The sequence below is a fragment of the Emys orbicularis genome, chromosome 2 (genome assembly GCF_028017835.1).
Source record: "Emys orbicularis isolate rEmyOrb1 chromosome 2, rEmyOrb1.hap1, whole genome shotgun sequence".
NCBI lineage: Eukaryota > Metazoa > Chordata > Testudines > Emydidae > Emys > Emys orbicularis.
Window position 1 is genome coordinate 52,395,875 of NC_088684.1, and position 13,534 is coordinate 52,409,408.

Consider the following 13,534-nt stretch of genomic DNA (forward strand, 5'->3'; position numbering starts at 1 on the left):
GATTATCTTCTGTGGAGAGGTACAAATCAGATGTTAATATCAACGTTAGTTACTTAGCTCAGATGGTCATGTTGTTTCCTCTGCAGTTACCAGCTGCTGTCTCAATGCTATCTTGTATAATAGATTTGGATCAAAGGTAAAAATATAATGTATCAAATGGAATAGTATCCAACAGAATTAAAGATAGAACATGGTGTGTGTGTAAAAGCCAAAATCAGACTCTGGGATGGCTGGTGAAGACCTGTTTGTACTGATCCTTTTATATGTCAAGACTAATTTATTGTAACTACTGTCTTCATGATTCATTAAAGTATAATTAGTAATTAGTTTATGAAAATGAGCTACTGAGATAGTGATGTCCTGGGCTTTGACATTAAACTATGAAAGGTATCAGTGTGCATTTTATTACATTTGTACTGTTTCAGAAGATATTGGGATTGGGGGAGTGAAAAATAATGTGTTAATACAACTTGGTGTGTGTGTTTGTATATATGTATGTGATTTCCTGTGGACACAATGGGAAATACCAGTATAATATGTTAATCACATGGTTATTGTTAACTGAATGTACCAGCTTTAAGGGCAATATGTGTCTGTAGGTATAGTAAAATTATACATAAAAAGTATATTAAAAGAACATTATTAAGGTTGCAAAGAGAAACACTTAAAAGTAAGAAAATGTCAGAATATCTGTGAATCTCTGATTCAACCCCTTGTGTGTATGTATTATGATGCAATCTTTACATCCATGATCACATACTATTTTTCAGCAGAATGACCCAAGCCTCATTCAGTGCACAAGATGGATGATGCTCATTGAATGAGCAGCTCTTCAATATTTTGTTGTCTCTTTCTTGTTCAGTGTGTGGCCCCATGACATATTAATAGCACACTATTCAAACTCTGCTCTGACAACAGAATGATTAATTTCTTCATGGGCTTTTGAGTTACTGTGCTCTGAGTAATTCACAAACACCAATACATTTATTTTCATAACTTGCCTGTGATGTGCATTATTACCCCAATCTTCAGGGAATTAAGTTGCAAAGCTCTAGCAAGTGTCTACCGAGTGTGTGAACTGCAATATTTCAAAGAATTTGACCAAATTTGGCCACCACCCTGACAAATTTTAAATCCCTGCTCTAAAGCCTGGAGGTATTACAGATTGTCAAAAAAAGGACACCAGATTTTTTTTAACAGGAACAATATAACATATTTTAATCCAGCCTCATCAGAAATAGAACTGTTTTGACTCATATTTTCCAAAATATTCAGCCTGGGCAAGACACCACATTGTTACAGTTTGGTAAAGTTAAAAGCAACAGAAAAGAGGGTCTTATAATGGGAAATGTTGGACAACCTTAATCATAGCTGTGCTACCAGCCCTGCCTATAATAAAACCTATACCATGGCCCTTACAGCTGATACAGTTCTAAAATAATTTCTAAAATAATACTACAATCGTTTTTTATAAAATATCTGGCATATACCGAATACATAGGTGTGTGATGTAGTATAAAAGTTTTATCAGTACTTATTTGGGATTGCATTTTTTAAAACAGTAGTGGATCTATGCATTAATCCAATTCTACAGGGCTCACAGGGAACTATAAAACCTATAAATATATATCTTTTCTGTGTATAGAAAAGTCGTGGTTTTAAGATCTGATATCACAGGCTCTTCCAAGGTAAGGAAGGCATGCCACTGAGGAGCTGGGAATTTCCCTTTCGATGGTATAAATTTTTTGTTTCTAGCTCTACAATGATGTGAGATAACAGATGCTAAAGTCACAACATTGTTATGTATATAAAAGTTGTTATGGCTCCAGGATTGAATAGTGTTCATTTTGGGCCTTTAACATGCATAATTTTTAAGGGACAATTAAAGACTGAGAGCAAATTTGTCCTTCTGTAATGCTATTCAGTTCTGTTGGTTTACCCCAAGAATGAATTTGCATTGGTATTTCAATCTTACCTCTGAATTTCCTTTTGTTTATGTGATACAATTGTCATACCTTGATTGCAACCTTAACATTATTTGACCATAATTTGTGGTTTAATTTCTTTATTGTAGTAAAAGGGGAGCCATTGATATGCTATTGAAGTGGAAATATTCTTTAGAGCCAGTACTACGCTAGGGAAGGTATATGTTGGCATGCCAAATCTGCACTTTATGATAGCAGTTGAAAAAAAGGGAAATATTGGTTCCTATCAACATACCATCTTTTGTTTTTAATCTGAGTTCTATTTATGCTGTCATCAGTGAATTTTTTAAGGGTTAATATTCTTGTATTGTATAAGACTGAGTGATATTCTTAATACACATTCACAGCATATACTCTTAGCACCTGTTCCTGAAGTCCACATCTAGCAGAAATCCCCATTGACTTACACGGGCTCTTTGCCTGCCACAACCTTTCTTTCTAACTGTGGCAATAGTAACAGACTAGAACTATACATTATTTTTCTCCTGTCTAATAATTGCCCTGCAGTAATTTATAAATGCTTTGCAGTGCTGGCTTTTACAATAGCTTAGTAGTAATTCTTAAAGTTCTTTCAGCAGGATTCTTTAAATTTAGGATGTAGTAAAAAATCTGGTAATTGTTTGTTGTGTAGCAGGAGAAATCACTATTGAAATGTAAACCCTTGGGTATAATCAGGAGGGTATTTTGCTAACAGAGCTGCTACATTATGGCATGTAAAATTTGGAGCTTTTGTCTTTTAGACAGTCATCTTCTACATCATACATTGCTGTAACCATTTCCAGAATTTTTGTAATGGTTCTGTTTTCCAGATATGCATTAATATTGACAAGAGGCCTCCTTTCTGGTTCATAGTAGACTACATTTTTCAGTATGGATTTAATTCCACCAGGAATCAGGGTAGTGAAATGTGCTGTATGGCAGCTGGCACAACAGCATTTTAATTCAAATAATAGAATCCAGCTGGTGGGGAGTTGACGGATTTTTGAGACAGACGTGACTTAGTACAGATCTTCCTTATTTCTTTAATAAAATGTATTATCCTGGCATATTAACCAAATGTTGATGAAAATACCAAATGTGCAGACCCAGTAGAAGTAAAACTGATTATATGAAGTCATTAAGGGAATTACAGTGGGGAGAAAATGTAGTTTTAAAATCATATGAAATAAATGTATGCAAACTCCTCTCTCACACGCACTTCACAAAATTACCTCTGATTTGCAGATATACTTGTGATTATTTGGTACAAGATCTTCTTTGCTGAACCCATTGTATGCAACCCTTACTGCTCTTCATCTTTTTTAACTGCCTGCTGTTGTCACTGGCAACAAGAGACCCCTTCAAGGTAGATGTTAATTTCTATGCTATGGCTATGTTACAGAATAGTGGCTTAAAAGTGACTAACTCCAACAGAAAAATACATGCCTTTTTGTATGAGCATTCTGTCGGAATATTGTTTCACATGACACTTTTCCAGCAATGCCCATTTATATATTACTTAAAGTTGTAACTATCCCATAGAATAAATTTAAGGAGGATCTTACTGGCGTATAGGATTGAAGATGATGTGAACCTCTTATACTTTGTAATGGTGCTGCATAGGTTGCCATACTGGAAACAGATCGACAGGTGCTACACTTTTCTGATGACTTTTCTTGTAAATTTTGATATACTGCCTAGAATAAACAAGCAGCCATGACAGGAGACTCATTCTGTCTCTGTCATATTTCAATATTATAGAAAGAAATGACTCATACTGCTGAAAACAATAGTTGATTTTTTTTCAATACACTGTACATCATCGTCCTTTTCTGCCAATGTAGTTAATTTATCAGTGTACAGAATCTGCTAATGGCACTTTGGACAGTTCCAGCACTGCTGCTGTGTTGCTATTATTTGAGTGCTGACTGTGTTCAGTGCAGTCCTAACATGAAAGAAAACACTGGGTCAAATCCTGGCCTCACTGGAGTCAGTGGCAAGATTCCCACTAACTTCAGAGGAGCCAGGATTTCATCCATGGTCTCTTCTCTGCTCTGCTTACAATTTAAGGGCCCAGTCCTGTGAAGTGCTGATAGCTTTCAACTCCCATTGCAGTTAATTACGGTACTTTTGAGGGAACTCAATACCTCACAAAATCAAGCCCTCTGTTAAAGAAAGTGTGATACACTGTGTCCAATCCTGCAAACCCTTATTCACGTGAATGGTCCTTACTCCATCAAACAGTTCCATTGAAATCACTTCCCACCCCATGAATGAAGACTTCTCATGCCAAGACTAAAGGGTAGAAGGATCGGCCTCATCAAAATTTATTAAAAATACCTGATATGTAGGCTGAAATTTCATGTGGTCATAGTTTTGTTTTTAAATAACAGTTTTTAATGGTAGCTTTATATATTCAATATGTTGTGTGTCCTCATTGAAAGGCTTATGGAAGGGTTTGAATACACTGATTGCATAACCAGCAGATATGATTAGCTTTAGCTCTATTAATATTTATTTATTTATTACAGCTCTGTTCTGTAAGGGCACCTTTCTCTAAGGGGTGAAATAAATGTATTTGAAAACCCAAACCAAATGTATCCAGTTATTTCAATAAAAGTCTTGGAAATGTAAATAAATAGTCGAGTGAATTTATTGTTTTATTATTTCCAAGATGTTTTTGTGATCTTCATGCTTTCTGACAATATTACGCGGGGGAGGTGTATATATGATTTCTTTAATTAGATCTTTATTTGGCTTGTCTGTTGCCCTGTTATATAAATGCCTTCTTGAAAGTATAAATAATTTAAAAAACCTAAACAAAACCCAAAGTACTCCTAATACTTACTATTTGGTAAAGGTGCTAAACACTCAGGAAAGAAAGAAATTATTTTGAGTTAAGAACAGGGATATAATGAGGAGTTCTGACATTAAGAAACTAATGAGGTTGAAAGTAAGAAAGGGTAAAATATGGACTAAATATCAGGAAATTTTCATGATCTTAAGATCTTCAAAGCTGTGAAGCAATTATCCTAGGAAATATGGAAGTTCATTCACTTTTGATGTTTTTAAATTATCCTCTCCCAGTCTAGAAAAAGGTGTTGTGAGGAATAATTCTACATTTTCAGGGAGGTGGACTCTGTACACTAATTAGGTATTTTCCATCTTAGAATCATTTAGAGAATCAGAGATGTCGATCATTTTGCAGCAAATGAAATGAGGCTGTGATGAATGTTATCAATACAAAATATTGGTTCCAGTACACATTTATTGGTTTGAGTTGAAATGTATATATTTTCACTTGGATTTATTGGGTTAAATGTGCTTGGGGCAACAATGCACATAATAATGAATTGGTTTTAATGAAACCTTATTGGACCGGCAGTATTTATTTCAATTAAAATTGCTAGGTGGATAACAGTGGATTATGCATTAGTCATGCAATTTATGTCTGAAGATAACAGCCCTTTCAAAACTGACTAATTAAGCAGCCTATTTATAAAGTAATCCAATAAATGTTAGAATGATTGGGGCTCTGTTCTTGCAAACAAATAAGCTCATTAGTGACACTGCTTACACAAGAGAGACAAGGAGATGAGGGAATATCTTTTACTGGACCAACTTTTGTTGGGGGAAGGTACAACTTTCAAACTACATAGAGCTCCTCTTCAGGTGTGGGGAAGAAAGCAGAGTGTCTGGGACGAATTGTTAAACAGAAGAGGTATAATGCGTATTGGAGGTGGTCGCTCTGGGCGAGCAGTTGGGGGTTAGATTGTTGTTTGAAGTGGGCAATGAAGTGTAGCAGGCAGTGTTGTGTGTTATAAAGGGTTTGTAGTGAGCCATATACTAGTGTTCCTGTTAAGTCCATCGTTTCTGGTGTCTAGCAGAGTTATGAATTTAAGTTCCCAGGCTCGCCTTTTGATGGTGCTGTGCAGGTTTTGTTTGGGGACAAGTATTGAAAGATCACTTTGTGAAATGAGTTCACCCATGGTGATAAGGTGTTTTTGTCTTTTATCATTTTCTGTGTGACTTCATTCAAGTGTAGTGATTGTCTGGTTTCACCCACAAAGCTGTTATTGGGGGGATTTGATGCACTAGATGAGATGTTACTCAGTATGACTCATCCCATTTGCTTTACATGAGTAGTTATGTACTTGCTTAAATGTTTATGGTATTTGGGCCTAAAACAATAAGCACTCAAAATAACTCATTAAGACCCTGATCCTTCAAACACCACATGCTTAATTTCCTACCATGAGTCATATCATTGATTTCAATTTTTTTGATTTTAAATGTAAATCATGAACCTCCTCATGTAAGGAAGAGAAGGCAATCAGTCTTCAGTACAGCTTTCATGTTGCTCTGTAAACAATTGGCAAAAGGAACTCAAATGTTCTACATGCGACATCCTTCCCTGAAAACAGAGTATGTTCCACCCAGGGTGATGAGTAGAGTGAAAGTGCTCTCAGTGGGAACCTCCACTATGCTTCAGAGGTTGTTTTTGATGTGGGATATGCAGAAAACACACCCACCTGACAGCATTTCAGCAGGGTTCCTGTTTGGCCTTGGTTTCATTTAGAATTATAACAAAGTATTTGAGCCTCCATGTATCAGTCCCCTCTAAAGCTCCACCCCATTGCTGATTTCTATGTATGTTTTCTTAGAAAACATCTACACTTACAGTGCTGCACCGGTGCGGCTGTGCCCCTGTACTGCTTAGTGAAGGCACTCCTATGCAAATGGGAGAGCTTCTTCCGTTAGTGTAGGTACTCCACCTCCCGAGCTGGTAGCAATGTTGATGGGAGAAACCCTCCTGTCGGCATGGCACTGTCTACACTGGGGGTCTGTTCATTATAACTGTGTCGCTCACGGGTGTGGAATTTACAGACCTAAGTTGGTATTGTAGACCAAGCCTTAGAGAGTGAAAAATTTGCAGACTCGCCAAAGATTTTAATAAGAATAGTCAACAATTTATTCAAGCATATTTTCAATATATGGAAACTTGTCTACAAAAGAAAATACTCATGTTTTGGCTTTAGCTTTCCTGGGAGTTCAAATAAATAGTTGTTTTGTTTTGTCTGGAGATTTTGTAGGTGTTTCAGTTTTTCCCCCTTTTAATCCTCTTGTTTTCTTATCTCATATAATTTATATATGTGTATAATATTCAGCTGTCTAAGTGACATGAACACGTACTGGTCTTTGATCATATTTTCCTTCCTAACAAATGGAATTAGAAGTAAAATAATTTGTTTTCCATCCACTCTTGAGTTGTGCAAATGCCATTCATCTGTTTATCAGTGCGTGTTGATAGGGACATATGATGTGGCATATGTGATTAAGCTAATTCTGTCTTTGACTTAATGGAATAGTTCACACTAAGCTTAGTTGTTGATGAGCTGAATGAGAAATTATGATTCTAGGCTTAGGGCACGCTCCCATGAGCTGAGTTAATATGAAACTGTGTTTGTTCAATACAAAAACAAAAGGAGGAGGTCCCTGTCGAGTACTCCATGAAAAAGATGTAGCTCCAGGTATCTGCAGACTTTGCAATCCCACTATTTCCTACTTCCCCTGGGTCCTTCAGTGGAAGCCAGGCTGAGAGCAGGGAATTAGAACTTCACACCGGTTCTAATATGACTTCAAACCAATCCTGCTGTGAAACTTAATTCAACAGACTTGGCAAAATGGTAAGAAAAAACATAACCTGTGAAACAACCAAAGCATTGTTTCTTGCAGTATATTACTAGTATTGCTCTCAATATCTTTGTGATGGAGATTCCTGGAATTAACTATTATAAAGATGATTTTGTGATCTCTAATGTTCTCTTTTAATCAGAGAGGCCTATCATGAAAGCATAAAGCTGGCTAGTGTGTTGTCCAAGCTATCGTTGGGATACGTACAGTAACTTCTTACTATAAACTACATCGAAAAATATCGTTACTGTTGTTGCCTGTCTGCTGGGCAGTAGCAAGTGTCCAGGGGGTTGCAGATCAGCTTCCCCCTGGAGGAGAAATAAGTGACATGTATGGGCATATTCTACGTGTAACTGGTTTTACTTATCCATCCATCCAACCATCCTGGAACAAAGGTAATCAAACAGCAGGCACCACTTAAAAGGGTATCCTATATTACTCTCCCTTTGCCCCTATGCATCCCAAGAGCTCCAGGAGGTATTATGGTCTCCCTGGGATGATACACCCACATTTGTTCCCAGTGCATAATGTACATAATGTCTAAATGGCACAGGGTAGCTCATAACCACTCTGAGCCTCAGGCTGTCTCTACACTAAAAATGCTACAGTGGCACAGCCTGTTGCTGTAGGTAATCCACCTCCCTGACAGGCAGTAGCTAGGTCAACAGCAACTAGCACTGTCCATACTGGGGGTTAGATCAGCTTGGATTTTTCACACACCTGAGAGACATAGCTATGCTGATGTAACTTTTCAGTATAGACAAGCCCTCAGTTCCAGTCATGTAAAACAGGGATAATGCTTCCTTACCTCACAAGGAGGTTGTGAGGATCATTTTTAATGTATGTGAGTTGCTCAAACTGTGGTGATGAGTGCATAGAAAAAGTTATAAATAAATCATAATTATCACTTTTTTAATAAACCCCAAACATAAGTGGTGTTGGACATTATTTTCATCTATTGGAAATGGAATGTTTAAAACTAACACAGATCCTAAAGATCTTTATGGGGATTTTTTAGTGCATTGGTCAGTCTTACTGAGTAACTAAAAATGTTACAGAAAATTGTATTTGGGAGAACAATGAAAAATAGGATGTAGGAGAGAAAAATCAAACTTGGCATAAAAAGAACAAAACCTTAAACTTAGAATGAAAACCTCTATAAACAGATGCACAATTTTGATACAGATATCATATTCTTCCAATACAAAAAATAGTACATCCACACATACAATGAATGGTATGTTCACAAAGACACCTTTTATGTGTCCCACTTTTACTAAACCAAAGATAATAAATTTCAAGTGTAACCAAAAAGCATTATGCATGTATAGTAAAAGTGTCCATTTTGGGATTGCATTACATTTAGATTCACTGTAACCTATCTATTCTTCTTACTCTAATTCCCCCCCTGCTTTTACTTGGAAAAGCCCCCACAGAGTTACAAGGGCAAAAAGCAGGACACCTAAAAGAGTTCTTTAATGTTTGATGGCAAGATGTTCTCACAATGTTTTATGCACATTTAAGTAGGATAAATATTAAAGGATAATGCTATACACAATATTGAGGTTTTAGAGAGGAGGCAAATGGGGACTTTTGTGGCTTGTGATGGAGGACCTTTTATATAAGTGCTTCAGAAATTAGATTAGGGTGTATATCACATGAAATGTTCTCTCAATTGTGCTGTAAATTTAACGGCAGGGTTCTGTTGAAATGAGCTCTTGTGGTCGGTGAGCAAGAAAATCAATCAGTGGGCGCCTTATCACTCTTCTATATCCTTGATAGGTCTACAATTAAATTCAGCCTGAAAGGTCACAGTGTGGGGTATACATTAACCTCATACTAACCCTGTGTGTGATACTGCCACCGAGAACGAGTTAATAAAGACATCAGTTGGAACTGTAGGTTTGTTCTCTCTAACTCTTTTTATATATATTATACATACACACACACACACACACACTTTTCACTTCTAATTATACCTTTGTGTATTAAGTTAATAGATTTCTGCTGAGAATTCCACTGTAATATTCAGTTGAATAAGCAGCTGAACTCCACATTTGGTTGGTAAAAATATTTAAAGTAGCTTTAAAATTAATATTTATACACGAGTACATCAGTAAGACATGACCATGTCTCATTTTCAGACCATGATGATGTTCGCAGCACGCAGCAGCAGGCTTAATTTCCAAAAGTACCAGGGTTTCTGAAGTGCTGTTTGTATTGCACATGGTTGATCCAGATGGGCAAAATGCAAGTTCACTCATTGAGTGTTGTGCAAGTACTTTATTATTGAAACGCATATAGAAATTTTTTAGAGAAATTGTGGCGAAGCTATTTTATGTTTTATCTGTATTTTGGTTTTGCTATGGGAGCCTTAGATTATACAGAAAGTGGGCTACAAAAGGACCTACATCTTTGCCCTTTTATCTATAAAATACAATGCAACATGACATTCTGACTGTTAATGAATGCAGTTCAGGGACATGCCGGAGAAACACAAAATCCAGCAATCTTTTCCCAAAAGCCAAATGTGTCTTAAGAGATATTGTCAAACTGATTCAGGTCTGTGGGAGTTCCATTCTTGGAACTTTCCCCCCACAAAAATCGTTACTGTAGACATCTCCCTGCTCGGCTCGGACACCCATTTCCAGGAGTTCACAGATCAAGGCAAATGGACTCCCCAGGAGATGTCTCTCCATATCAATAGTCTCAAACACAGAGCAATCCAACACACTTACCATTTTCTGTCCATCAGAGATTCCTCTTTCAGAGTAATGCTGGACAACAGGACTGCAATGTATTATATAAATTGCCAAGGAGGAGCTAGATTGCAGTCCTTATGCTCAGAAATTATAGAACTATGGAATTAGTGCATATCCTATCACATAGAGATCTCAGCAGATTATCTACTGAAGCTACAGAACATCATAGCAGATTTGCTGAGCAGCTATTTCTGTCACGACCATAAGTGGGAGCTGAATGATGCAGTATTTCAGGAGATTTGTGTCATCTAGGGCTCTCCAGAGATAGATCTCTTCACGACTCTATTCAATGCAAAATGCCAATGCTTTTGGGTGAGTCAGAACTACCTGGGAGACACCCTCCTTACTGCCTGGCCTCATGTCTTACTCTATGCTCACCCCCAATTCCGTTGCTCCTCAAAGCCCTGAACAAGCTGAAACAAGAGAGATTGGTGCCATCCTTATAGTATGATCATGGCCAAGGCAGGTATGGTTCCCAGATCTAGTTCACCTATCCCTGTGACCACCTCCTCACCTTCCTCTGACAGCGGACCTCCTCACTCAGGAATCAGGCACCATGACCCATCCCAACCTCTTGTCACTTCACCTGAAGGCTCGGCTCCTAGATGGCTCTCTGGCATAGAACAGGATTGCTGTCCAGAGGTCCAAACAGTACTACTGAATAGTAGACAACCCGCCACAAGGAAAACTTACCTGCAGCAGTGAAAACATTTTCAAGCTCGTTGTGCACAATGATTCATATTTCCTCCTCACACATATTCTGGATTACTTGCTAAATTTAAAAACCAGAGATTTATCAAAGAGTTCAATTAAGCTTCCCCTGGCTGCCATTACAGCATTTCATCCCCTGCCCCCCAAATGACAGGTTTTCAGTTTTCACTCACTCAACCACCGAAAGATTCATTGAGGCTCTATCTAACTTTTCACCCGCACATTGGAAAACCTACTCCACCATGGGATCTCAACTCATTCCTCAATAAATTGAGGAAACTCCTGAATGAATCTGCAGAACTGTTCGCTGCTTCGTTTGTCCTTTAAGACCTTGTTCCTCATAATGGTCACCTCAGCCAGAAGGGTTGGAGAATTAGGAGCACTGATGGCTGATCTGCTATACGCAGTGTTCTATCACGATAAATTGACTTTAAGTAGGAAACAAGGATGGGGACTTAGTCTCATCAGACTTTCACATCAATCAGGTAATTCAGTTACCAGTGTTTTACCCCAAGCCTAACTCCGAGAGAGCGGGAGCCAGTCTCCAAACTCTGGATTTAAGAAGAGCTCTTGCCTTCTACCTTGATAGGACTAAGTCTTTCAGGGCTTCTTGATGATTTATTTCTTTTGAGGAAAGAATGAAAGGGCATTCGATTTCCTCCCAAAGACTGTCGAAATGGGTTCAGGATGCCTCTGGGGGTGTCTTCCACCTAGGTTGATTGCCCATTCCACCTGAGTTCAGTCTACTTCTGTGCCTTTACTAAAGAACTTACCCATCTTGGACATTTGCAAGGCAGCTGCCTGGTCCTTGGCACTACACTATTGTGCATACTTCCAGGTCTAACACAACCTTTGGTGAGGCTGCTCTTCAGTCCATACTAAATCCATCTCCTCAGCATGACCTCTGTAATCAGGAATAGGTAACCAGCAGACAATGGGTTTCTCCTCAGCGTGTAGCTCTAAAATGTTGGGGCCTGAGGTGGGGATTTTTATTCACCTACTCAAGTATTTCCTAGGAACTCTACTCAGCTTTATTTGTCCCAAAGGTTCCTTCTTGTCTGGCACATTGTTTAGAATAGTCATTTGAAGCTCGTAACACTTCCCCAGGCTTACACCGGTCATGTCTCCTCCCTAGAGAAGTTACATACAGTCCCACAATAAGACATAAATATTGCATTTATAATACAATGGACTCCAAAGCTACTTAGACTTAATTCAATACGATCTCTCAAAGATATTGCAGGAAATTGCCATAGCTGTCACAGCATGGAACTAGGAATTTAGGAAAATACAGGGGACAGGAGAAAAGCAACTGTGAACGAAGTCCCTAATTCAGTACAGTTAAGCACAGGTATAGCTATATTAAGTACATGAGTAATTCAACTGAAGTCAAAGTTATGCTTAGGTACCTTCTTGAATTGGGGTCAAAAGCCTTAAATTTAGTCCTGAGTGGAACTAATTTGTGTGTGTGCGTGCCCTTTCAGTTGTCAAGGCATATATATACCTGCTTTGATTAACTCAATAACTCTTGTGTTATGCTTCAGTGAAGCATGCTGCCACCAGCAATTGTTATAGGATAGTGTTTCATTTGCTTTTAAAATCTGTTTTGGTGATCTATGTTGTGGGCAGAGCATTGTTTGTTTGGACGCAGTTTTAATGTACTCTTTTGGATAGGGACACTGCCTCTAGTGAGTCGGAATCTGTGTGCACAGGCTGGGTGTGGGGGAATGATTGCTTAGACCCTGGGTCAACCTAGAAATAATACTATGGTATTCTGGACAACTGCAATTTTGCCCAATTACAAGGTACAGCAATATTCAGATCAGACTTTGTGCTTAGTTCTTCTCCCCTCTTATTTATCACTACTCACATTTCTTTACTGCAGTTGGTGCTTTGAAATAAACACCCTTTTCTGGATTTTAGGGTAAAGCATCTGTCATGCTTTTTAGTCTACTTCATAATGAAAACTCAGAAGTTTGGGTTTCACAGGAAATCCAGTACTTTTTTTTATCCATTTATATGCTGGTATCCCTATTTCTTTAACAGCCAAGTGAAAGAAACGAATGCAGATGACAGTTTTCTTCAAATACAGCATGCAAGTCTTGCTTTCTGGATTAACCATATTAAGTAGTAGGGTTGTATCATGTGTAATAAGTAGAAAAAGCATTTGCTTCCTCTCCCCCCAAAAAATGAGATTAAAATATTCTCACCCTGTGTGTGTGTCTTTTGCAAGATTTCCCTACTCCATCCCCATAACCCAGAGCTATTACTATTTATTAAAAACATGTAAAATGTATGAATAATGTCTGAGATGTATTTTAATTATATTTTCAGAAACGTATGGGACTGATCCTTATTTCACTGGTATTACTCCAAGGACTTCACATCCTGATTTACCCTGAT